The sequence below is a fragment of the Zosterops lateralis genome, assembly GCF_965231275.1.
Source record: "Zosterops lateralis genome assembly, chromosome: 12".
Classification (NCBI taxonomy): domain Eukaryota; kingdom Metazoa; phylum Chordata; class Aves; order Passeriformes; family Zosteropidae; genus Zosterops; species Zosterops lateralis.
In genome coordinates, this window is record NC_139772.1 from 17,435,264 (window position 1) to 17,459,228 (window position 23,965).

The following is a 23,965-nucleotide window of genomic DNA, read 5'->3' on the forward strand; positions in this document are numbered from 1 at the left end:
ACTTGTAATCTCACTATATAATAGACTTATATAGTGGACAAAAGTAAATAACTTTCCAACAAATTTCTTAATTTTTTCTGTCCCCATTTCTGCTGCCTCAAATTGAGTAGAGAATAAAAATTAATCTACAAAGCCTTCAAGAAGCAAATTAAAGAAAGAAATATCGCTATTTTTTTATCCTAGTAATACTTTATTTAATTGTAATCACCTTGAATTAATTTAGACTTTTCCCAGTAAAAATTATTTTCTATTGACCAAAGAAAATCAACCAACCTAAATCAGTAGGTTTACTAATTTCACATCTCCTGATGAAGGCAACTTATTTCTTTTTCTTCTTACTGAAATAACTAGATCTGTACAAACACTGCTATTCAGCAAACAGTACCATCATAAATACTGTGAAGTTCCTAAATATTCAGATTGTGTCACTAAAACAGGTTGGTGTAGACTTAATTGACAAAAATTGCTACAACTCACCTCAAAACTATTTGGTCTTGATGAGGTAAAAGGCTAAATTATATGTAAAATTAAATTCTTAAATCAGCACAAATCAGCCTGGCAGTTAGACTGTTAACAGTTTAATCCTCTTGGTTGACAGACTTAAGAAACATTATATATTATTAATATGGCTGGCTAATTTCTAATTAGGAACCCATTAGCAGTTCTAACAACAAGAGATTTTGATGGATTTGCAGTCAACCTGGCCAAAAAAAAAAAAAAAAACTACTAAGTGACCTCTTGCATGGGATTCTTCCATCTGTCCATTATCATTTAATGCCAGTCAAATCTGGATGGAAAATAGAAAAAATGTGGGTGTGTTCTGACATAATTTCATCAGTGCATAATGACCTCTTACCTTTTTCTGGGGACTTCCCTCAGGGGTTCATGGCAGTTTGCCTTAAATCAAACTGTTTTTTTCTTAATTAAGAATTAAAACCCCAAGTTATTTCCTGGCTCACTCATTCTCCTAAGTTTGAATGTACATCCTGAGAGAAGTGCAAGCATTAAATCATATCTGCATGGCCTATTTGCAAAATGGAAGAATAATAACAGACATTAGCAGGATCTGGGCTCTGAAGTCAGGACAGCTCCACTGGCTCTGCAAGGGAGCTCCCAGAAAACAAAAGTGTTACACGAGGGGAGTGAGGCTCTGCAGGGGTGTAGGGTAAGGGAATACAGGCGACCTCAGCCCTGATAAGTAACAGTTAATTACCAATACAGCCTCAGCCCTGATGAGTCACAGCTATAGCCAATAAAGGTAAGTGTGATAAAAGCGAGTGGGTTAGTGAGTGATGGGAGGATTGTGAAGGGGTGGATCCTGAGGAGAGAGAATCACTGCAGTGAGGTCAGTCTGGGTGTGCCCAGAAGTTCAAACCTGTTGTTGAAATCTGCAGTCATATTCTCACACCAATCCCTGCAGTCAGAGTTTAGAAGGAAATAACCAGCAGTCAGAGGCTGGAAGGGAAACCTCCAGCAGGAGCTGCTGCAGGCAGAGTCAGTGAATGGTTGGAGTCAGGATGGCTGAGCTGTAAAGAGGAATAAAGCAGGACCCTTTTCATGCTGTGATAAACAAGAAGTCTGTGTCTTGAGTCATTTTTACCCTCTAATAAGAGGGCTGCTGTAACACATGGACAGGAAAAATGAAGAAGCTGCTCAAGGATCAGTGAGATGTCCAATAACAGCATCACTCCTCCACAGAGAGGGAATATTGAGTTGAACACTATTTAGCTGTTTTTCCCTTTTGTTGCTTAGGGCTCTTAAAAGCCAACTTAATTTGGAAGAGTTTTGAATATTATTTATATATTTATTGGAGTCATTCCTATCACCAACTCAACTCACAACTTCAGCCCAGGTAGTAGCTCCTCTTCTGGAGAAGGTTTAACAGCAGTAGTGCAGCATTTGAAAGAGAAAAGCTGTACATATTATAAGGTTCAATTTGCCCTGCTGTCTTGGCTTGGAAAGACAGGTGTCTGCTAAGGAAGTCAGGAGCCTCCCTTGAAGATGCAAATCTCCTCCCTCCTCCCTTAATTTTGAAATTAAGGGGCTTTCAGTCAAAGATATGGGAATAGGAATAACAGTTCTTTACTAGGAAAATGAAAATAAAAATATAGTAGCACAAAAAAAGCAAACAAAAAGAAAACTCTGACAGTCAGAGTACAACCTGACACCCTGTCAGGGTGTTGGTGTCAGTCCAGTCCAGTCCTCCTGCAGTGACAGATGTGGTTCTGGAGCAGAGATGATCCTGTAGAAGGGTCCAGTGGTGCTGAGCTGGGTCTGGTCTCCCTCTGGGAATCCAGTGCAAACAGGCTGTGCTGCTGTTCTCAATGCCACGTTTGATCCAGGTGGGAATGCTGGGCTCCTCCCCCTGGGTGGAGCATCTCCCCATGGGCTGATGGAATTGGATCAGCCCTGCAGTGAGCCTGGATGGCCCATGGACAGCAGAGATCCCCTGGAGGGAGGATGGCTCAGAGAAGGGATAAAGAAAACACCTCCCCAACTGGCTTCAACAGATGAAAATAGAATACATACTGCTGGTTACATCCTGCATTGCAACCTAGGACACCTGCACTGAAGGGACAGGAGACCATCAAGGAAAAGGAAACCTGGAGACTTAAAAATGCCTTCTGTGTAATACATGGAAAGACTCTGGAATCAATAAGACTAAAGGGATGCTTTACCATGTCCATGTACTGCTGGAGTAGTCTCAAGTGTTGAGGGCACATTTCTAAGGAATACTGGAAAGCTTTTTTAAACTGCCCATCAATGAACTGCTGCTTCTTTGTAAATCCTATTTCAGATGCTCTGGCTCCTGAGAACGCTGAGGAGCAGCTCCCACCACTTTACTGGGGGCTGACATGAAATTCTGTTATGGAGAAGAATGAAGCAGTAAAGGAAGAAGTTCCAGAATTTCCTAGAAGAGGATGCAACAGACTGAGCAGAATTTCATGTCCCAAAATTCATTAAGTATATATCAAAAAAAAACAAAGATGTGAGAAGAGTAAAGCCAACCTCGCCAAGAACAGCTGCCTACAAACATTGATCTGGTGTTTTTGTCTCAAACCTGTGGATATTGACAGGAATAAAATTGTCTGAGTGGCAGCATAGCTCTCATCCAGACCAAAGGAGGTTTGGAGATAATAATTGGATGCCAAGTCACAGAAGAAAGCAGGTTATAATCAAAGGAGAAAATTTCTCATGATATTCCACTTCTGAAATAAAGCCAAAAGCTCATGCATTATCCTGTGCTTATAAACCATAAACTCTGTGAACCTGTAATCCCACTCAAAGTAGCAAAGGAAAGGTCTTTTATTGCTGTGGTGTTTTTTTGAGATTTATTCCGCCCACCCACTCTGGTATATACAAATTCCCTTTTCTTTCCCTTCTCTTTCAAAATGTCAAAATCAAGTGGGTTTTTTCCTTGTTAGTTTGTTGGGTTTTTTTAAAAAAGTGATGAAATCTGAGTCAGATTTTAAAAATACTAAAATTTTCACACCCCAAGCCAAAAAAAACCCACCCAAACTAAAACGTCCCCAAGTATTAACATAATACTAATATTAATTTTTCATACAATCTGACATTTTCCTAGATTTCATTAAGAGCACTAATTAATTTGGGGGTTATCCACTACCCTATAATGAAGATTTCAAGTCAAGCATACATTATAGATGCTGAGGATGGCTGCAACAGGTTAGCCAGTGAGTTATTCCTAAAATTCTCTGCCACTAAAATGAAACTGACCCTGTAGCCAGCCCTGTTTCTAGAACACATTGTAACATACTGTGTTTTATTATTGATTTCTTTAAAGATTCCAACTGCCAATGGAAAGCTGCAAAGCAGCCATTTATGATTAGGTTTAAAAACCCTGTAAAAGTACAGATTATATACAAATTTATAACTTGTATACATTTAGATCTGCCTTGAAAAAAATGAGAAAATGCTAAAAGTTTGTAAGAAAGAACCAAAACAGAATTGTTAATGAAATTTCTCAGTGTTTCAGTGTCTAGCTCTCTTGAAACCTTTCCACAACATTTCACAACTTGGCTTATAAGTTACTATTGCAGTTTAGTTTCTACTGCAGGACTGTCTGGATTTCAGTGTTTCGTGTCCACTGGCATTTGAAATCTGGTCAGTGGCTTGTACCAGCACAAGAAAATAGAATTAAATCCTTGTGAGCCTTTCTACCAGTTTAACTAGCTTTTCTCTGAAATGAATATGCTGTGCAGTTTAATAAATTATTATTGTTATCTAATCAATAGACATGAGCTGCAGGAAAGAGCTGGGGAGGAAAGACCCTGCTTTCCTTTTTCATGTAATAAAGGTTTCTTCTGCTGCAACTCCAATCGAAACTTGATTTTAAGTTTCATATTGAATTTGTTGATATCTTTATTTTTAATCGCTAACACTGCCATGGATTCTTAATTATTGCAGAGTGCAGTCATGGTTTTTGGTGGTGTGTGTTTGTTTTGGTTGTTTTTTTTTTTTCTAACTTATGAGCAATGGCTATTTTGTGTCTAATTCTGAAACCATGATTTTCTCCAATGACTTGGGCACTTTCTTTCTCTTCCCAGACCTCCCTTTAATCTCTTGCATGGGCAACATCTCCATATTTTTGTTTTTCTTGTTCAGAGAAGCTGATGCACTTTGGTCTCAAGGAATGGTCCTGTACTGAGGAAAAAATATTACATTCTGCTTTCCTTCCTTTAACATCTCTGAGTGCTATATCTCACTTTAGCTTCAGTCAGTGTATACAAACACACATGGAGTGAGTTCAAATGTGACAACTTCCTTTTCCAGTATCTTTGCTGAGTCAGTGTAGGAAAATGCAATATGCACTTAAATACTGCAGAAAAATAAATTACTAAAATCCATTCACTTTCAGGCTGTTTTCCTTAATAACTAAAGGCCAGCTAACTTTTCTCTTAAGAAACCATTGTGGAGGACTCCAGGTAAAAACAGTAATGGAAGAAAAAAATACCTTAAATTTGGCAAGCTGAGTGTCATGAAGTTTGTTCCTCGAGAAAAATCAATTGCTAGAAGGGCAGGAAAGCTGAAAGGAGAGCAGGCTGATGGAAGAAAGGAAAATTAGGATCTCATTGTTAGGCAATAATGTTCTCACTGACAGGTCTTTTCTAAAGATGATTAAGACAGGTTAGATACTTTATATTTTGAAAACAGGTTTTCCCCTTTTACTCCAGATTACATAAATTCAATTCACTCTGACTTACAAATCTATATTGTACTTCAATTTTAAGTATGAAGGAGGAACCATCTAGAAATCCACTAATGCCACTTACAAACTGCCAGCTCTCCCTCTGAAACTGATGTTACCATATCCAACCCCACATTCCAGAGGTATTTCAGATATATCCAGTATGGCAACCAGTGGTCCTACAGAATCCTCAGTATCCTGCATGTCACTAACAAAGCCAAATGCATAGTTAAGGTACATTAATGTGTGGGTATGCATAGTTTTTCAAAAGAAGATTAATACTCCATCAAAATCTGAATTTTAACAGAGCTGCAGCATTAAAAGTAAACACAATGTTGGTGCTGATCACCAAGCAATAGGAACAACATGTAAATATTTGCTTGATTTCAGTTCACCTTAAAAGAACAGAATGTAGAACAAAGGAATAGTGATAATGATGCAACTTCCACTTAAAAATATGAACCTTTACCTCACATTTATGAGGAATATTCCTCTGCTTCTCAAATGATAATTACAGTAATTACAGCTTTAAGTAAAGTTTCTACATATTCTTGCATTGTGGCCTTCTTGAAGCAGCAAGAAAGGTGGAGAGAGACAATTGACAAAGGTCTGGAGTGACATGTCAAGGGGGAATGGTTTCAGACTGCCAGAGGGCAGGGCTGGATGAGATCTTGGGCAGGAATTGTTCCCTGGCAGGGTGGGCAGGCCCTGGCACAGGGTGCCCAGAGAAGCCGTGGCTGCCCCTGGATCCCTGGCAGTGCCCAAGGCCAGGTTGGACATTGGGGCTTGGAGCAGCCTGGGACAGTGGGAGGTGTCCCTGCACATGGCAAGAGGTAGAAAAAGATTTTGAGGGTCCCTCCAACCCAGCCCCTTCTGTGATTCTATGAACACTAAGCAGCTTTCTGCTTTCTCTGATGGAGAGAAAGCCACAAAATGCATTTATGCTTTCAAAGTCACAGGAACATGAAAGGGAAAGAAACTGCAGCAAACTCTCCCTACATTCAATTTCCTCAAACTGCAGTTTGTTTGCAAGAGAGGGTTGTGGTTATTCAGGCTCCAGTGGTAGTTTTATTTCACTTACTGTATGCTCTAGGACTTACCAGGTGTAGGAAGAATTCAGGTTTAGAATTTCTTCATACTGGGGGGAGCATAAAGCAGAGGAAGACACAAATAACGATCTTAACCTTCATTTCTCTGCATGAGCTTCTTTCTGGTTCTCACCTCTTTGCATTTTTATGCCTCCACATATAGATTTCTAAACCAAATACACATAAACATGCTGAGTTTTTATATTTACATAAACAATCATATGTAATATGGCAGCTTCACATGCATGAGATGGAAAGATTGCTGCTACCACCATGACATGGATAAAGCCAAAAAAACAGAAGCAATGCAGGCAAACTGCCACAGTTTGTATTAAGGACATTTAGAGCTGTGGATGAGCACCATGATCAAACAGAAGAACAGCTCTTCACTTTCCAGGGATTGTTTTGCAGTGGAGCTTTCATCTTCAGCATGTCAGTGGTGGTTCACACTGGGGTTGTGACACAAATTACTGCCTGGAATAGGAGATGTTCTAGAGACCCTACAACAAGAGCCCCTCTGGCCCACTCTCAGCCTCTGTGGGTCCCTAAAACATCAGGATTTAGGGGCCTGATTCAGTGCAAAGAACCAGGGATGGTGTGATGGAGCCCACAGGGGTGCTGTGGGTAGGAAGGCAAGGTGAGGGGAGTGTTGCATGGACCATCCATGGGTGTCAGGGACAGCACAGTGACTGGGACAGGGGTGGAAAGGTGCTGTGGGACAGGTGGCCAAAGCTGAGACAACACCCTTTACCCTGCCTGCAGCACCCCAGGAGGAAGCTGTTCCTAAACTGAAGCTTTTAACTGAAAAGACAGACATAACAGTCAAAAAAAAAAAAGGCCAAAAAAACCAGGCTCAGCTCCTGCTGTTCTCCTCTGATGGTTACAACTGCAGCAGTGTCTCTTGGGAGGTGGGGCTGCTCCTTCAAGGAGACCCCTGGGCTTCCCACAAGCCCCCACAGATCTCATCATGCTGACAGGCTGGAAGAGGAGAGAGAGATTACTTTCAGACAAGGTTATTTACTGTTCTCTCTTAGGTTTGCCTTTTTCTCCAACCATAGCTTGCACATTTGCAAAAATATCAGGAAGGATCACTAGGGGCAGGGGCCAGAAACTTGTTTCTTTTCTTTCACAGGGCTCTTCTCAGCCCTTCATCTCTGAGAAAACAAAGATCTGATAGAAGTCGAGTGCTGGAGTATCTATAAAACTTGGGGAAAATATTTTCTATGACTGAAGATTGTGTTTATTCCTTTAATGATACACTTAGTCACAAGGGCTTTTCAAACATGTATGAAATCTAAAACAATAATAAGTATCTAAAAAGATGCCCTAGTTATAAAGGCTGAGCACACACCACTCTCAAGCTAAATATCCAATCACTTGTTTGAGGTATAAGGACTTTCAAATAGAATTTTTGCTGGTTTTTGTTCTCATTAACACTGAGTGATAGCTGCTCCATGGCATAAGAGGGAACTAGTGAAAAATATAGAGACAGTTCTAGAGATGAATAGAAACTGTGATAGTGGGTCTGATATTACACACACAAATATGAAATATGCTCATCCAAATGCCACCAATTTGTGATACTGTTGTTGAACAGACTAACAAATCATGTTTCTCGTTAGTGGTTTGAAATGCTTTTTCTTTAGAGTTTTCCACTTTCTCTGTGCTTCATTCTTCTGCTCAAACTCCATTGGCTTAACAGATCAAAAGTGCATTTCATTAACTGAATGGAACAGGCACCAGCATCACCTTGTATCTAAATAAATCCAGAAAATCTTGAGAATTCTGAAGCAGAACAGGTTGATTCTCAAAAAGATGAACCAGACCAATGTAGGGGTCCAGGTAAAACCAAAAAAATCCAGCCAGGTCCTCTGGAAATTTTTTTGCAAACATGGTCAGCAGGGAATACGCCTTTCCCCATGGAAACTGCAGCAGCAGTAGCCTTGAGATATCCATGTTTATCACACTTCTCTTTTCTGAATCTGTGGAGACCCACAGCAGCATCATTGCCAGCTCTTTCCTGATTTCTACAGGTCCCCAAACCTGCCTTCATTGACACAGTTCAATTGACACAAGATTTATTTTTTTGGAAGCTTGGAAATATGATTTTTATGATCTTTCCGAACTGTTTCCTCCTTTTCTCTGCAAAAAGCCACAAATAGTCCTTTGCCATGCCAAAGGAAAGGAGAATCCCCCCAAGAGGAACATCAGTCCTCCCTCCTTCCATCTCACCGTTCTCTTGCTCAGATCTGAGATCAGTCTAATAACAGCACTTGCACACTTGAATATTTTCTAATCATGATGAAAGTGTCATTAATGGCACAGAACTGCTGCTCTCCTGCTCAGCTGGCCTCTGTATCTCTCTGGAGGAAGGAAATATAATTTATAATTATATAATTGCTGTTCCTCTCCAGCCACAGCATATCTCTGAACTTCTACACTGCATTAGCTCACAGCATGTTGTGTACATTCCAAACAACATTCCAGGCTGCTTCTTGATGGACATTTTAGTATTTGCTCTTGACTTAGGATTTAGATTTGGTGGCAAGCAGAGGTGAGATAAAGAAATTCCCTGCTTGGACAGTCCATGAAGTTCAGCCAGCCTGTTTTGACACAGGTGGGATGCAACCAGAGTCAGCATCACCTCAAATCCCTTGAGCTTGCTAAAGATTTATGATTCAACAAATCCCCCCTGGTGCCTCCCACTCAGTCGCAGCAGAAGGCAGTCCCCAGTACACAGCAGACAATTTCCACAGACAACTGAATTATGCTGGGGCCAACACAAGGAGCCACCAACTACAACAAAACCTACTTTAAAGTGCACTATTTACAATTTCTGTGCCTTAAAAAGCTGCAACTGCCCTATTACCAAAACCAGGTTTCCACCAGATTCTGAACAACTGAGCAGAATTTTAAGGAAAATACAAGCTTTTTGTTACATGTTTGTGCTCTGAACATCAAACCAGCATCACTCACTCTGTGGTTCAAACACAAACATTTGCAGCTTCAGGTACTTTCAGGCCATGTGGATGTCCCTTGTTTAATTGCCTTAGAACACACATCAAACATGATTGAGTGAGAATGATAAGCCTTTTCTTTTTGAGGAAGGATTTGTTCTAAATTCTATTGAACAGGAAACTAAACCAATATGAAATGTTTCCCTTCACATCCCAATCAAGCTATCAACAACACTGAGTAAACAGACTGTGTTTTATCACCTGTTTTATTGTCTGTTTGTGTACAAACACCATTGTTATCGACTGGGCACATTCCTCAAGTCTCTGCAACATCACAGTCCCTCAACCATTTGATCTACAGGCATAATTATGATAAAATATGAGAGGCTTGATGTACTTCTCAGACAGAGAGAGAACATGAAGGGAAAAAAAGTGGAAAATTATAAAATAAAGGTTTTCTATATATATCTTTATGCTTTTATCCTACCAAGTAAATAACTATTATATTCCATTTACTGAAAGTAGAATTGTAATTTGTACACATACACAGCAAGCTCTAACAGAAAATAGATTTTTTTATCGCTTCAAATTGAAATAGAGACGTTTTGTATGTGAGTCTAAACAAGCCCACTACATAACTTTAGTGTATTCAAGATGAACAACATTAATTGTCAAAAAAAGTAATTTTTTTCCTCTCTGAACAATCAGGTAAAATATTTGCTAAGCAGAGGAAGAGGGAAAGAAAGGTAATTTTGTCATTCTGTGTTACACTTGTATGACAAAAGGAAGAGACATTTATTCCTGCATTTTCCCAATGGAATAAGGCTCACACACAATAATTTAGAGAAGAAAAAACTGCAGGAGACTTTCTTATGAGAGGCTACATCTAAAATCCACTAAACAAAATGGGAATTTCTCCACTGAGATCACAGGACTCTAACACAATATACAGAAAACCCCCAATGTATCTAACTTCAGCTCTCTGTAAAAAACAGAAAAACTTCTTTTAATGATCAGAAGCACTTATGCCTACCTCTAGTAATTACCATGCCAGGAATATGTTCTTTTTTGGGACACACTGGACTGCAACAAGATTGAGGCAGAAAGCAGAACAGCCACTTTTCTGAATTACTACACAAGTATTCAGAGTATCAGCTCTAGCAAGTCTTGTAGCTATCATCTGTGCTTGTCTTAATGACAAAGATGAAAATGCATCAGACTAAGTCTGAGCTCAGTCAGGGAGTCAATCAGAAAAAGCTTAGCCTAGGAATAATAATAAAAAAAAGGAATCTGTAATAGAATAGAGCATTTTTATTTGTTTCTGGATTCCACACAATATTGTTCTCCCTTCTTACTACTAATAATGAATCCCAATACAGAGTTTATTTGGAAAAGTGCATGTAGCCCTTCTGCCTTGTTATGAAGAGAAATTCTTCCTGAATTAAAGGAATGGAAATAGGATCCTCAGCACAGAAACCACTTTATCTGAAAACACAATTCCTCTGCAGTTTTTTTTTTTCTTTCTGACATCAGGTTCCTGTTTATCACTTTTCTCAAGCAAAAGGACCATGTAGTTTACATAGTTCACTTTTAAACTTTCATTGAGGTATGAATAATATTAAATATATTGGATTCCACTCATCAAAAGTACAATTGGATTCTCATATTGTGATATTTAGTAAAGAGAAGCTTTGTGTTCCAAATTAAACTAAGTGAAATTCATCTGTGGGCAACACCAAAAAAGAAACATTTCTGCCCTTCATTCTTGAAAGAGAAGACATTTGCCCAGGCAAAAATCTTGAAATAAACTTAATTCTGAGCACATGCACTGCATAAAAAAAAAGTAAATGCAGAAGCAGGTACAAGAAGGGAGGTCACTTCAAACATCTGGTGTTCTGTCTCTAACATTCTGTGGTACTCAGTTCTAGTTGTTAGGAACAGTAAGATAAATTAAGAAAGAGTTATGAAAATTGCAGCCAGTTAGAGGAGAAATGACATTTATTTCATGGAACCTTCACCTTCTTGAGGCACTGATCACTGTAATCTAATTAGACTAATCAACACCTTTCGTATTTTTCATGTATTATGAATATGTGCACACACACACATATATATCTGTATATATATTTATTTGAAAATACACTTAATACTCTTAAATTGTGCACTATTCAAGTTATTAAAGTAAAACCTGTGCTTGCTTAAACAGCACTATCTGCTACTTTTTACATCTTGTTTACACTGGGGAAATCACTTTCTTTAGGTAAGCATTTCCTGATTTCTCCACATCTCATGGGACTGCATCAGGCTTTGCAATACAGGCAGTTTTATTCCCCACACAAAGATTTCCTCAGTGTAGAACAGCAAGGATAAGGATGGATTCCTCTGAAGGCCCTTCCAATCTTCTAGCTTGTTTTATCGCACAAGGAATACTGAATATAAAAGGAATTCCCTTTCCCCAAAGGCACAAAGGACTACAGTTGAATTCGTTAGATAATTTCACCAGTCTCTGACCCCTTCTCAGGCTGACATAAAATGAGGAGTAGCCCACAGAGCATCAGGTCTGGAGTCTGTACTTGGCTTCAGGAGGGTGAAGGCATTCCCAGAGCTTCAGCTGCCCATCACAGTCACTTCAATCACTCCAGAGCAGGGTTCCCTCCTCGTGATGTGACAACAGTCAGAGCTCCAGTGCTAATCACCAGCTTGCTCTTGACTCCTTGAACATGAAATGTTACAGTGTACTGTTTGTCTTGGGAATAAGAATCATGAAATGACTTACTGGGTAATTATGGCTTGAGAAGAAATGTGTTAAAAGCACAAGCTGTTTAAAGACAAAACCCCTACTTGAATTCACAGATAACTTATTTACTGTAAATGTTTGTGCTCTAATCAGTAAGTACTTTAGAAATCAATGTGGGCACACTGAAAATGTTTTACCCGAGATGGAATTTCCTTGGAACACCTCAGGATGGTGGAATAAATCTTATAAACTAAGAACTATCTTAAATATTTGCACATTTCACTCAGTTGTTCAAGAAACATCTGTTGGTCCTGCTATAATCAGCAAGTGTGGGACTGTGTAAACACCTGTGCTCCTTCCTTCCACACTCTCCTGCCATCAGCACCATCTCTGGGCAGTTATGCTGATCTTTGTTTTACCACTTTGTTTTTCCACAGGCACATCCCATAGGAAACAACCATTCAAAACCAAGGAAATTTGCTTTAACCAACACCTCTCCTAAAGAGCAAAACCCATGGTAGCTGTGAACTGTGGTGTGCAGTGCACCTGCAGAGCACAAGGTGGATCCCAGGCAGGGCTGAAGAGGCTCATCCATCCCCACCCCAGCCATGGGCAGGGACACCTCCCACTGTCCCAGGCTGCTCCAAGCCCCAATGTCCAACCTGGCCTTGGGCACTGCCAGGGATCCAGGGGCAGCCACAGCTTCTCTGGGCACCCTGTGCCAGGGCCTGCCCACCCTGCCAGGGAACAATTCCTGCCCAAGATCCCATCCAGTCCTGCCCTCTGGCAGTCTGAATCCATCAAAGCAGGAAGAGAAAAGATATCGTATAGGTAGGAGGGTAACACTTTTATTTACTGCTTTTAACATGTCCAGTAATGCATAATGCACTTATTCATTTTAGGATATTCAAATACACAACATTAAAACTTGTGATTCATTTGTTCATGACAAAGCTTTTTGTGAGAAAAATTCACTGTATTTTTAGGGACATTATTCAAGAGCAAAGTATTTCTTTCTGTGAATTTCAGGCATTGTTCTTGTGGTTTTCTATTAAACAAAATCTTCCTTCAGTATGAGACTTTAAAAAAAAAAAAAACAGTTAAAAAGTTTGACAAAAATTTTAAAAGATAATTTTAATTAAGTGTATTTGTGGAAAACCAGTTGGATTTCCAAAAAACACTGGCAGCACTCCTTCTGCACCTCCTCTCCACATAAAATTTGTCCATGAATAAGAAATATTCATCTTTTGATTTCATGACCAGCAACCATATTTTAAGTCGATTTATTGAAGTATCTCCATCGTAAAATACATACCTGATTTCCAACATAGCACCAAGTTTCACAGCTTAATAGAAATTATTGTAAAAATTCTCATTTTGCAAATTTAGTGGGGAGATTCAAAAGAGATTCACACTTTTTAAATATGTGACAGTGACAGACCATGAAAGGGGGGGAAAATTAATTTACTCACTGGACTAACTATTGCCTGTATGCCTGTAATCCCTGCTGCACAAAGCACCATGACATCTTTTTGATAAATACCTACATATTTTGTAAACACAGCAAATATCCAGCATACAACAATAAAATATGTACCTGGAGAGGAACCTAGCAGGACTCCCATTTTCAGAGCTGTCCTGCAATTAAACTTTTAGTCTTTACATCAATAATAGCACTGAATATTGGGCTGGCTTCCCAAGCAATAATTAGATTTAAGAAAGGACTAATGTTTCTAAATGCCTTCTAGAGCCTGTGAAACCTGGGTGTTGTTATTTAGTACCTGCACACTCACAGCTCCCTCCCTCCTTCCCTGAGGGATGGCCATGGAAGCATTATTGTCAGAATATTATTATTATTATTATTATTATTATTATTATTATTATTATTATTATTATATTATTTTATTATTATTATTATTATTACTGGTGATGACTCTCTCCTCCATCAGTGCAGTGAGCTTCTCAGCTGGTTGGCGTGGCCAGGCTCCTGGCAGTGAATGATGACCAGTACAGGTGTTTTATGAATAGCCAAGACAGGGGGATAACCACTTTTCAGAAGGATGCCAAATAACAGTTTGTTTATTCACTGCTACACGTTTCTGGTGCTTTCACTTATGACGAGACACCTTTTACATTTTTGAGTGATGCATTGCAGAAACAAACATTGGAGGTGGAGTGAAAGATGTAGAGCAATAGCAGAGATGAAGTGAAATAAGACACCAGCTTTAACACTGCCAGAGAACAAAGGGCTGATGTGTTGGGTAGGCAGGTTACAGAGAAAAGTCCCTGTCCAAGATAATTACATTTTGCACATCAGCTTTAGGCTGGATAAAATAGTCCTGGTGGGTTTGCTTATGTATCATGACTCCAAGATTTGAAACAAGTAAAAGGATGAAGGAAATCAGCAGTGCTGTCATTTTCTTCCCTGACACTAATGCAAGAGAAAAAGAGAACATGTTTATATGGTGTGACTGACACAAGACTTGAGCTTTAAGGGAGCATAACCATTTATCCTTGTTTACAGCAAAAGAGAAGATTAAGAAACTGTTCTGTGATAGCAGAGGCAGAGCTTTCATTATCAAACACAGTTTACCCAGAAACTGCAGCAAGGGTATTTTAGAAACAAACGAAAAACAAGACTGGGAAAAATACTTTAGGACACTGAGAGAACAGAATCACTCATCTCCAAAGGCACCACAGTGGAACAGTAACTCTGCCTATGCCACACACAAGTTATTTAAGAAGCAGGGTTTGAATCAGTGGTTTCACCTTTTGCATTCTGAAGAGATTCTGAGAGAGAAGTTTATCTGCTTCTTGATGCTTCTATGAAAGTCAAGAAATGAACTCTTTCTGATAAATAAAGGTCCTCTCACAGATCACAAATCCAAATTCAATTTCAGGCAGTCACAAAAATTTGTCTTCCCAGAAAGATCTTGTTTTGCATTTCCAGTTTAGTCCTGAGCCTTTTTTGTAGCAGGTTTGGTTTTTAAGAGCTGCTGAGCTTCACTGCAGCAGTGCCTCTATTGATTAGGACAAGAGCACAAATGAGTTAGGAATAGAAGAGCTGATTTAAAGGGGGAGGCTGTAGCTTTATTAACTTTTATCACAAGCAGAGATATTACACTAAAATGTTTTTCCTTGGTTCAATAAGTTGCTACCATGTTCCAAACCAAATAAAGATACAACCTAGGCCTTCAGAGCATCCACTGTCGAAAAGGAGAAAAGCAAATACAGAAGAGCTGTCTTAATCAGAGAGGAATTAAAATACCTTTTTAAATTATTGTACCATAAAGATGTTGCTCATTATCTTTTTAATATCCTGTATCACATCAGAAGTAATCTGTTATACTGCAAGTAAACCTGTTGTTAGCTGAGTTTCCAACTTCCCTCTCCCTGGAGGACTGGCTCTAAACATCCAGCCTGCTGTAAGAGGAGACCTTGGAAGTGCAGGTTCCCTGGAAAAATGCAATCCTGATTCTGTATCTCAGCACAGCACCCTGGGGATGTCCCAGCTGCTCTTTAGGCCAGGACAGGGGAGGGGGTGGCACAGAGGAGATGCAGACAGGAGCAGCTCTGCTCTCCTGGACCAGCAGCAGGCAGGTATCTATGAAATAAAGGGGAAGGGCCTCAGCCAGGACTCCAGGGCTCAATTCAAGGGCCAGCCTTCTCCCTGCCTGTGTGATCACAGCTCTGGACAGACAGGATGATTAAACCTGCCCTGGAACCTGCACCAGCCCTGAGAGGGGTCTAAACCCTGCCACACACAGAACCGTGCCAGCTGACTCCAAGGATGCACAGCATAACTTTTTAAACACTACAGAGCTTTTAACCACATTAACAATTGTTCTCTGACATTTTAACCTGCAATTTAAAAAAATATATCCATATTCCTTCAACCTCTATGGTTCAAATGGAACCAGTAAACCCTGCCTGTGGCAGAAAGCAGCTCTTCTGCAGCAAGGCACCACTGCTGTGGTATCAGTTATTTATATTTGCATGACAAACAGTTGCTGGCTCCTTGCCTAACGCGTTGGTGTTGGAACATTTGGTCCAAACAGTGCGTCTGCCAGCTCAGGACTATGCTGAATCTGTCACCAGGCGTTGGATAAATGTGTCACCCCTGACAGCCTGCATGTGGATGGTTTGAACCAGGATAGGGGCGAGCTACTGACCACAGTGCAGCCTGTCCTAGGATTGCACTCACTTCCCACACACACATAAATAGTCAGGGCAGCTCATTTCTATTTCCTGACTGTGGGTGTTGTGCTGTTGCCCACCACTCTGAATGATATTTCAATTCCATGCAAGCAGCAGAAGTGGGCCAAAGCAGCCTCCCCAGTCAAAAAAAAAAAAAAAAAAAAAAAAAAAAAAAAAAAAAAAAAAAAAAATCCCAAACAAAATAAAAGGGATGAAACCCCAACCCCACACTCCTGTGTCAGCACCTCAAAATCTGTTGCATATATTAGGATATTAAACACCACAAGCAAGTTCTCCAGCTGCCTTCCTCTGAGATTCTGCCACTACAGGGTACCTATTCCCTGAGTCAATGGATGCAAAGTGAGCAGCTCAGGCAATGAAACCCTGCAATCAAAAAAGAGCCACCAGGACTCTCACCAGTCACTTTTGTGTGTCTCTTCACTGTGTGATGCCAGATGTACAAAAAGCCACTCGTTTAGCCTGTTCTGGAATCACAGGGATAATTCTGAGGCTCTTCTAGGGAGGCTGTTCTGTGTTTCACTGAGGCTCTGACCCTCCTCCCTCTGAGCTCAGTAGGGGTTGGCTTTCAAAGAGAGAACCACTGGGCCCAAAGGTACCCACGCTGCAGGCAGCACCAGAAAAACACTGTTCTAGGGGTATGCCAGTGATTCGATGGAGAACTTATTTTTTGTGCCTCACCAGAATGCAGCAAAGCATTCTTTGCAAAGCAAATAGAATGAATTGTAATAATTGAAAACAGCGTGAGCTCTCGCTGTTAATTTGAGGAAAGGGATCTTGAAACTCGACCAGTTACCATCTGAAGCAATGACAAAGAATTTACCAGCAATTTATATAAATACCAACTCAACGTAATAGGGGTTTAACTGAGCAGCAGATGGAAAGGAAAGGAGTTGTCTCTGCTTTTGCAGAATTGGTTACAGCAAATGAAGCCAGCAGGGTAAGTGCTGAGTGACATCACACTTGGATAATAAATAGATCTTCCCTGGCAAAATTATGACCTAAAAATGTAACTCACTTTTTGAAAGTTTAGAAAACATTTATAAGGAGTATACAATTCTTATTTGTCCTGTTTTCTGCAATTCTAAGAAGTGACTGTCAAAAACTTATATTTGTACTGTGCTCTGGACACTCGTTCTGTCAAATTTAAACACTTTGTTCCTCAGCTTTAAACAAAAATTACCTACATTGTACTCTTTTGTTGTTATTTTGTCTCCTTTTGGGATGCTGAGCATTTAAGTCACTACAAGTAAGTGATTGTCCTTATCAAAACAGAAGACTTAACTTTGCTTAGAGGTTTCTGAAGCTTAATTTCTACTTTCTATACACTCATGATCACTGAAGCCATAAATATACTTCACCTCACTGCAGTCAATTATGGCAAAACTGCGTGTCTGCATCTGCTTTACCCTAATCCTCAATATAAATGTGCTTAAGCACGGGAATTAACCTGCTGAACCATACTTAATTATATCCAGGGAAGAAAAAGCCAGTTCAGAGCCTGTCCTCGAGGTTGGATCCATATCCCACACAAACATCAGTGCAGCAGGAGGGCTCTGCTGGGGCCCGAGGTGCTTGCAGGGGGTTGGAACAGCCCAGAAGCCAGGCAGAGATGCTGCAGGAGACAGCCAGGGCTGGCAGCCACAACAGAGCTGTGCTGGGAACAGCTGAGGACACAGCTCCCTCCCAGCCCAGATGTGCCAGACAAAAGCTGCTGCCAAGTTTCCTGTGCCTGTTCCTCCTCTCCCAGCTCTGTCTGTGAGTGCCATACTCCTCTTCTTTTCCTCTCCCAGCTCTGAGTGCCATCCTCCTCTTCTCCTTCTCCTCTCCCAGCTCTGAGTGCCATCCTCCTCTTCTCCTTCTCCTCTCCCAGCTCTGTCTGTGAGTGCCATCCTCCTCTTCTTCTCCTCTCCCAGATCTATGAGTGCCATCCTCCTCCTCTTCTTCTCCTCTCCCAGCTCTGTGAGTGCCATCCTCCTCTTCTCCTTCTCCTCTCCCAGCTCTGTCTGTGAGTGCCATCCTCCTCTTCTCCTTCTCCTCTCCCAAATCTATGAGTGCCATCCTCCTCCTCTCCTCTCCCAGCTGTGTCTGTGAGCACCATCCTCCTCCTCTCCCAGCTCTGAGCACCATCCTCCTCTCCTTCTCCTCTCCCAGCTGTGTCTGTGAATGCCATCCTCCTCCTCTCCTCCTCCTCTCCCAGCCCTGTCTGTGAGCACCATCCTCTATCATTACAATTCAGGATGGCTCATGTAACCACACATAGAACTCCAGTTTCTTCAGAGGGCTCATAGCAAATTATTGAAAGACAGATTCTTTTATACAGTGTGTGGGTACAATGGATAGGATTGGTCCTTTAGGGCACCATCATTTTGTAAACATCTCTACCAGTGAACAAGTTGGAGAAACACCAGGTGTCAGGAGGAGGAGATCTACAAGGGTTGTTTTGGCTTCCTCCTTATGATTTCCCAGGCCAGACTGAGAGAGTTTTGTCCTTGGCTTTCCTACAGGCTTCAAGGCACTGGCTGGAGCCTGAGAATCTGTGTTCTGACCACTGTCAGTTCCTGCAATCCTCCTCCTCTCCCAGCTCTGTCTGTGAGTTCCATCCTCTCCACAATGATCAGAGTGGCTCCGGCCAATTTCTGGAGCGAGTCTCTCCCAACCCAGCTTGGGGCTGGAATGGGGCAGAGAGTTTTCCAAAGGGTGGGGAGCACCACTGTCCCTCCAGGGCATCACCCCAGTGCTCACTGCTCCCAGAGGCAGCTCTGTGCCTGGAGCTGAGCTGGGACCAGCCCAGCCTGGCTGGATGGGGCTTCAATCTCCATCCCTGTGGGTCACACACAGAGCTGGACATTCCCTCTCCCCCCGCCCCAAACCTCTGCTTATCCCCACCGAGCCCATCTGTGTGAAAAACAGGCTGCAATAAACCCGAGGCAAAGAATTGGTAAATATTTTACTGGTCTTTTCACCCGGATTTTAATGATTTTACTGTCCTTACAATTTTAAAGTACTTTCCTGAGAACCCTTTGAATTATTCATGCATTGTGCAGCAAGGCCGATGTAGAACACCACTAAATATTGTGTAGGTACTGAATGGGGAAGTGCTTTGTCTATTTGCTATTGTGTTATTTGAACAGAATTCTTAAATAACAACAAAACATGACCACCAGCAATAAAACTCCTCTTTTTTGATATCTGAGGGTTCACAAACTGTTTCAAAATGCACCACGCTCAGTGTTATGCTGGTAAAATTACACTTTGCCTCTCCACCTAACAAGCATTTCCATTAAACATAGCATTCTCAGCGAGATGTTTTCTCAATAGTGAATACTTTGATTGACAAAGGATTAAATTACTGCTGAGTCTTTCATGATGTATGGCTCTTAACACCTGTTAGGTGTTAAATTTACCTTTTCACATCTCTGCTGTGCAAGATATCTGCTCCCACTTCATAAAGTCCTGTGTTTTACACCAGTGATGACACTTCAACACAAAAACTGATGCCTTTTTGAACATAATACTGAGAGAGTTTTTAATAAATTTATCTTTAATGATTTCACAGGCTATTTTTTGTCTCACAGAATGGAGTCAAAGAGGGAATTTTGGAAGAAAAGCAGTGCTGAATTTGGTGCTTTTCTTGTTGCCCCCTGCAATATGGCACAGTGAAAATACCTTTTATTTTATTATGTTTTATTATGTTATTATTTTATTTTGATACCTTTTGCACTAGCAAAGTGTCTATAGACACTGTGTCTGAATAGCAATTGTAAAATATATTGGATTCAGCATCTAAATTTCAAGAAAGGATTCTCTTAAGGGCTGTGAATTATACCTAAAAGAGGTTCTATATATATATGCAATCAAATATAGCATATAATTAAACAAAAAAATATTTAATCATCGCCCAAATTTTCTCTTAAAGAAATTTATTACAGTGCTGCAGTAGCACAGTTAAAAACCACTGAGACTATCAGAGCATCACAGTGTATTTGTACAGGCAAGAAGTGCTCAAATGTTTTAATAAGGTGCTGTGCAGTAATAACTTCAGCGTGTTCCCAAATCACAGAATTAATTTACAGTCCTTTTGCAAAACTAAATGGATTTAATATAGTGATCATAAATTAACAGTAGCAATTGATGTAAGCAGCTATCTGAGAGAGATTTCCTTCAGTTCTGTACCTGTTTGTGCTGTGATAAACCAGATTTCCAAGGTATTACAGGCTGAGAAGCAATCTGTTTAATATGGGAAACAGACTTGGAGGCAGAGAGGTGACCTGTTTGCAGAATTCTCCTAAATCCCAGGACAATTATTAGAGAAGCACTTCTATATAATCTTGACAAAGGCGGTGGAACGTGGCACTGTGGTGATGTGACTTCTCGAGAAATCTTTTAATTAAACAAATGCAAAGGGAAAGGTTAAGTGAAAAATAAACAGCTCCTAAACAGGCATGATGAAAGGAGCTTAACCCACATCAAAGGGGCAGGAGATGGTTTCAGTATTAAATCAGACCTCGGGAGTTAAGCTGGCCAGGAGGAGCCTCAGAGCCTTTTCTGAAGTGCACATCTGTGTGACTCAGTCTGTTCCTGTGCACAGCCAGGATACTCAGAGACTCAATAAAATATCCATGCAAGTTTTCAACTCCACCTCAAACCACAGCAACTTGCTTTCCATTTCTTTCTTTTGGAAACATTTTTAAGACAGCTCCAGCCCACTGCTTCAAGATTCCAGACTAGAATCTTGCAACTGGAAAAACTGCATAAAACCTGCAGGAAGCCCAGACAAAATTCAGCTTTTGTGGTTCCTTTTTGTGTGTGACTTCTCTGCACTCTTTGGAATAGCAGTGAACCAAAACCACCTGTTCAACTTGCACAGACAGGACATAACTGTGGTTCTGAGGAGGAGGAGCTTTGTGCCAGCTGCAGAAGAAGTTGGCATCCACACTTCCCAGTGAAAGCTGCTGCTTCACCAAGGCCTTTGGAAAATTACTCAAATGGCAGCAAGAAAGTCTATCCCTTCTATTGAGTGTCTACTCCATTTCTTCTTTCTCTGTAAGAGAACACACAAATTAAATCTAGCGAAGAAGAACTGTTGGAAAGACAGTTTCTCAGAGAACTGAGAGCCTCATGCTCATGAGTGTGGTGACAGCCCCGACAACCACACACCTGCAGTCAGTATTTCCTGCTATTTCAACCAGCTCCAAGTGGTTTGTCTGTCATTTTGTATAATTCATCCTCCATACCACCACTTCCTTAAATCCCACTGGGAACACACTCTGCATTTTGAAATGTGAGAAGCCTTAATTGGAAACACCAAATGTGCCTTTCTAAATCTCATCCCGGTAGACAAGAGACCAAGCAGATTCCAAGTTGGATCTGTGCACCAAAATTAAGATTTAAAGGAAATTTATGTGCTTTAATCTGCAGTGCAATACCAAGAATTCCCATCTACTCCCTTCAAGCAAATACATTTTCACAGGTATTACAGACATGATTTTCTGGTGAGACCAGACCTAAGTCAGAGCAAGGGGGTCTTTATTTGCCTTTTACCCCAGCAACATTTGTCTTCTACATGAACATTTTTCACTAAACTAGAGAAGGGGATTCTCTCTTCTCCTGGCCCAGCACTTTTGCCTCATATTCTCCAGGTCCAAGCAGGGTTCCAAAAGCAGTTTACATCAGGCTGTGGGGCTCATCTCCTGCTCCCTCTTCTATCCAACAAAACTCTTCTTCACACTCAACCTCTCTCCTGGCCACCATTTCCAGGTTGCAGCCTGACTGATCCCTTGTTGAGGGAACTCAGTGTATTAACCCAGAATGATGATTTTTCTGGAGGAGGAAATGGGCACTGGGATTGTTTTTCCTGGGGTTGACTCAGCTCAACACGAGGTCAGCAAAGCACCAGACTCCAGACTCCAGGTGGACACAAGTGACCACGCAGCTTTGGAAGTGATAAACAGACAGCTCTGGCTTCATCTGAAGAGGAATATTGAGATATTTCTGTTGATATCTAATGGGTAACATTAGGTTCTTCTCATTCATTAAGGTTTTTATATCAGCTTTCCAGGTTTCTTCATTATCTGAACACTTTATTTGGTACCTAAAGTGTCTAGTTCCAAACACAATGATGAATTATAAATAATGCTGGCTATATTTATAATACATCCAAAATCAGATAAAATATGTAAAAAGAAAAAAAAATAATTCTATTGCCTGTTTTTTCTGCAAGGAAAGAATTTATCAAGCTAAGATCAAAAAACAGTCCTCTCAAAAAAATAAATTAAATATTGCTCTTAAAAATATATATTGACTTGGCATATCTTCAAACAGTATAAACCAGGAAATAATACTGCTAATGAAAACACCCAAACAGCCTAAGGTACTTGACCTTTCCCAAAGCTCACTATAAATAGTTTCCAATACTGTGACTTGCACTCTGCAACTGCAGCAGATTGATAAGGAATAACAGCAATGCAGAGGGAGAAAACAGGTTGCGAAGCACCGTCCCCTGTTTCAGATAGCACAATATAAACCACTCCTGCTAATGCACTGAGAATGCCAAGGTTATGTGCCTGAATTCAGCCTGTGATGAACGACTGCAAAGGATATCAGAAATGTGCTGGGATAAACAAAGAGCAGAAACAACTCTGGTTCCTGCAAAAGCAAACTGCACTTGCTTTGAAATAGCCTGTTTCCTTTAAAAATTCCCTTAATAGCCTGGGAACCTGCATTAAGTAACTTCAGGCAGCACCTTCAGTAACACAAAGCTCAGCCCAAGCAGACAAGGCCATTTGACAAGAAGAGATACAATAAAAAAATTAATAGTAAAAAAATAGGGTAGAATGATGTTCTTAGAGTTGTGCTCTCTCCAAAGACACTGTTCCACATTGCTATGAAGAAATCTTTTCCATAGTGACCCAAAACTTCAGAACGAAAATATTTCTTCTGTTTGGAAAAGACCCACGTAATTCATAATGTCACATCAAGACTAGAATAGAAAGTGGGTTTATTTCTTAAAGGTAACTATTTTCTCTCTTTTGGTCTTAAAATTATGGAAAAGGGTGGTATAAATAGAGGTAAACCCTAATATTATCTAGGTAAAACCCTTCCACAGCATTTTAGTATTCCTAATATTGCCCCAAGAATTAATTCCTAAACAAGTTGGGCCTTTCTAAATATTGACCTAGTCACCAACGTTTCCCTTTTTCAGAATTCACTAGACACTGACATGGCTCATTTAAAAACCAAAATACCTGATCTATTCAGTATCCTGGACATTTTTTAGCTCCATAATTCCATTACAAAAAGTTTCCAGTGTAGCTGTGATGTCTTTGCATCTGAAGACCAGCATCTTACACAGATAATAGAATCTGAATGCTAATTTCTCCTGCAAACAAGCACTAGTACAAGAATCATCAGGCTTTGCTGAAGTATTAACTGTGTTAAAACCAGCATTGTTGTTTTACACATTTTAAATGCCAATAAACTACCTTAGTCCCCACAGGTCTGTCATAATTCATGCATGAGATTAACTCATTTTACCACTCTGGAATATGTTCTGAATACAATCCCTGTTTCATTTCTTCTGGGAAAAGGGAGAGGTTAGTACTTCAAACTGCTTCATCTGAAAAATTTCATAATTAACTCAATGTTAATTCTGTGCTACAACACAAACATAATCACGTTATTAAATTAATATTTAATTATAAAATAATCACTGCGCAATATAAAGGGTAAAAACAAATTACAGAATGATTACAGGGTA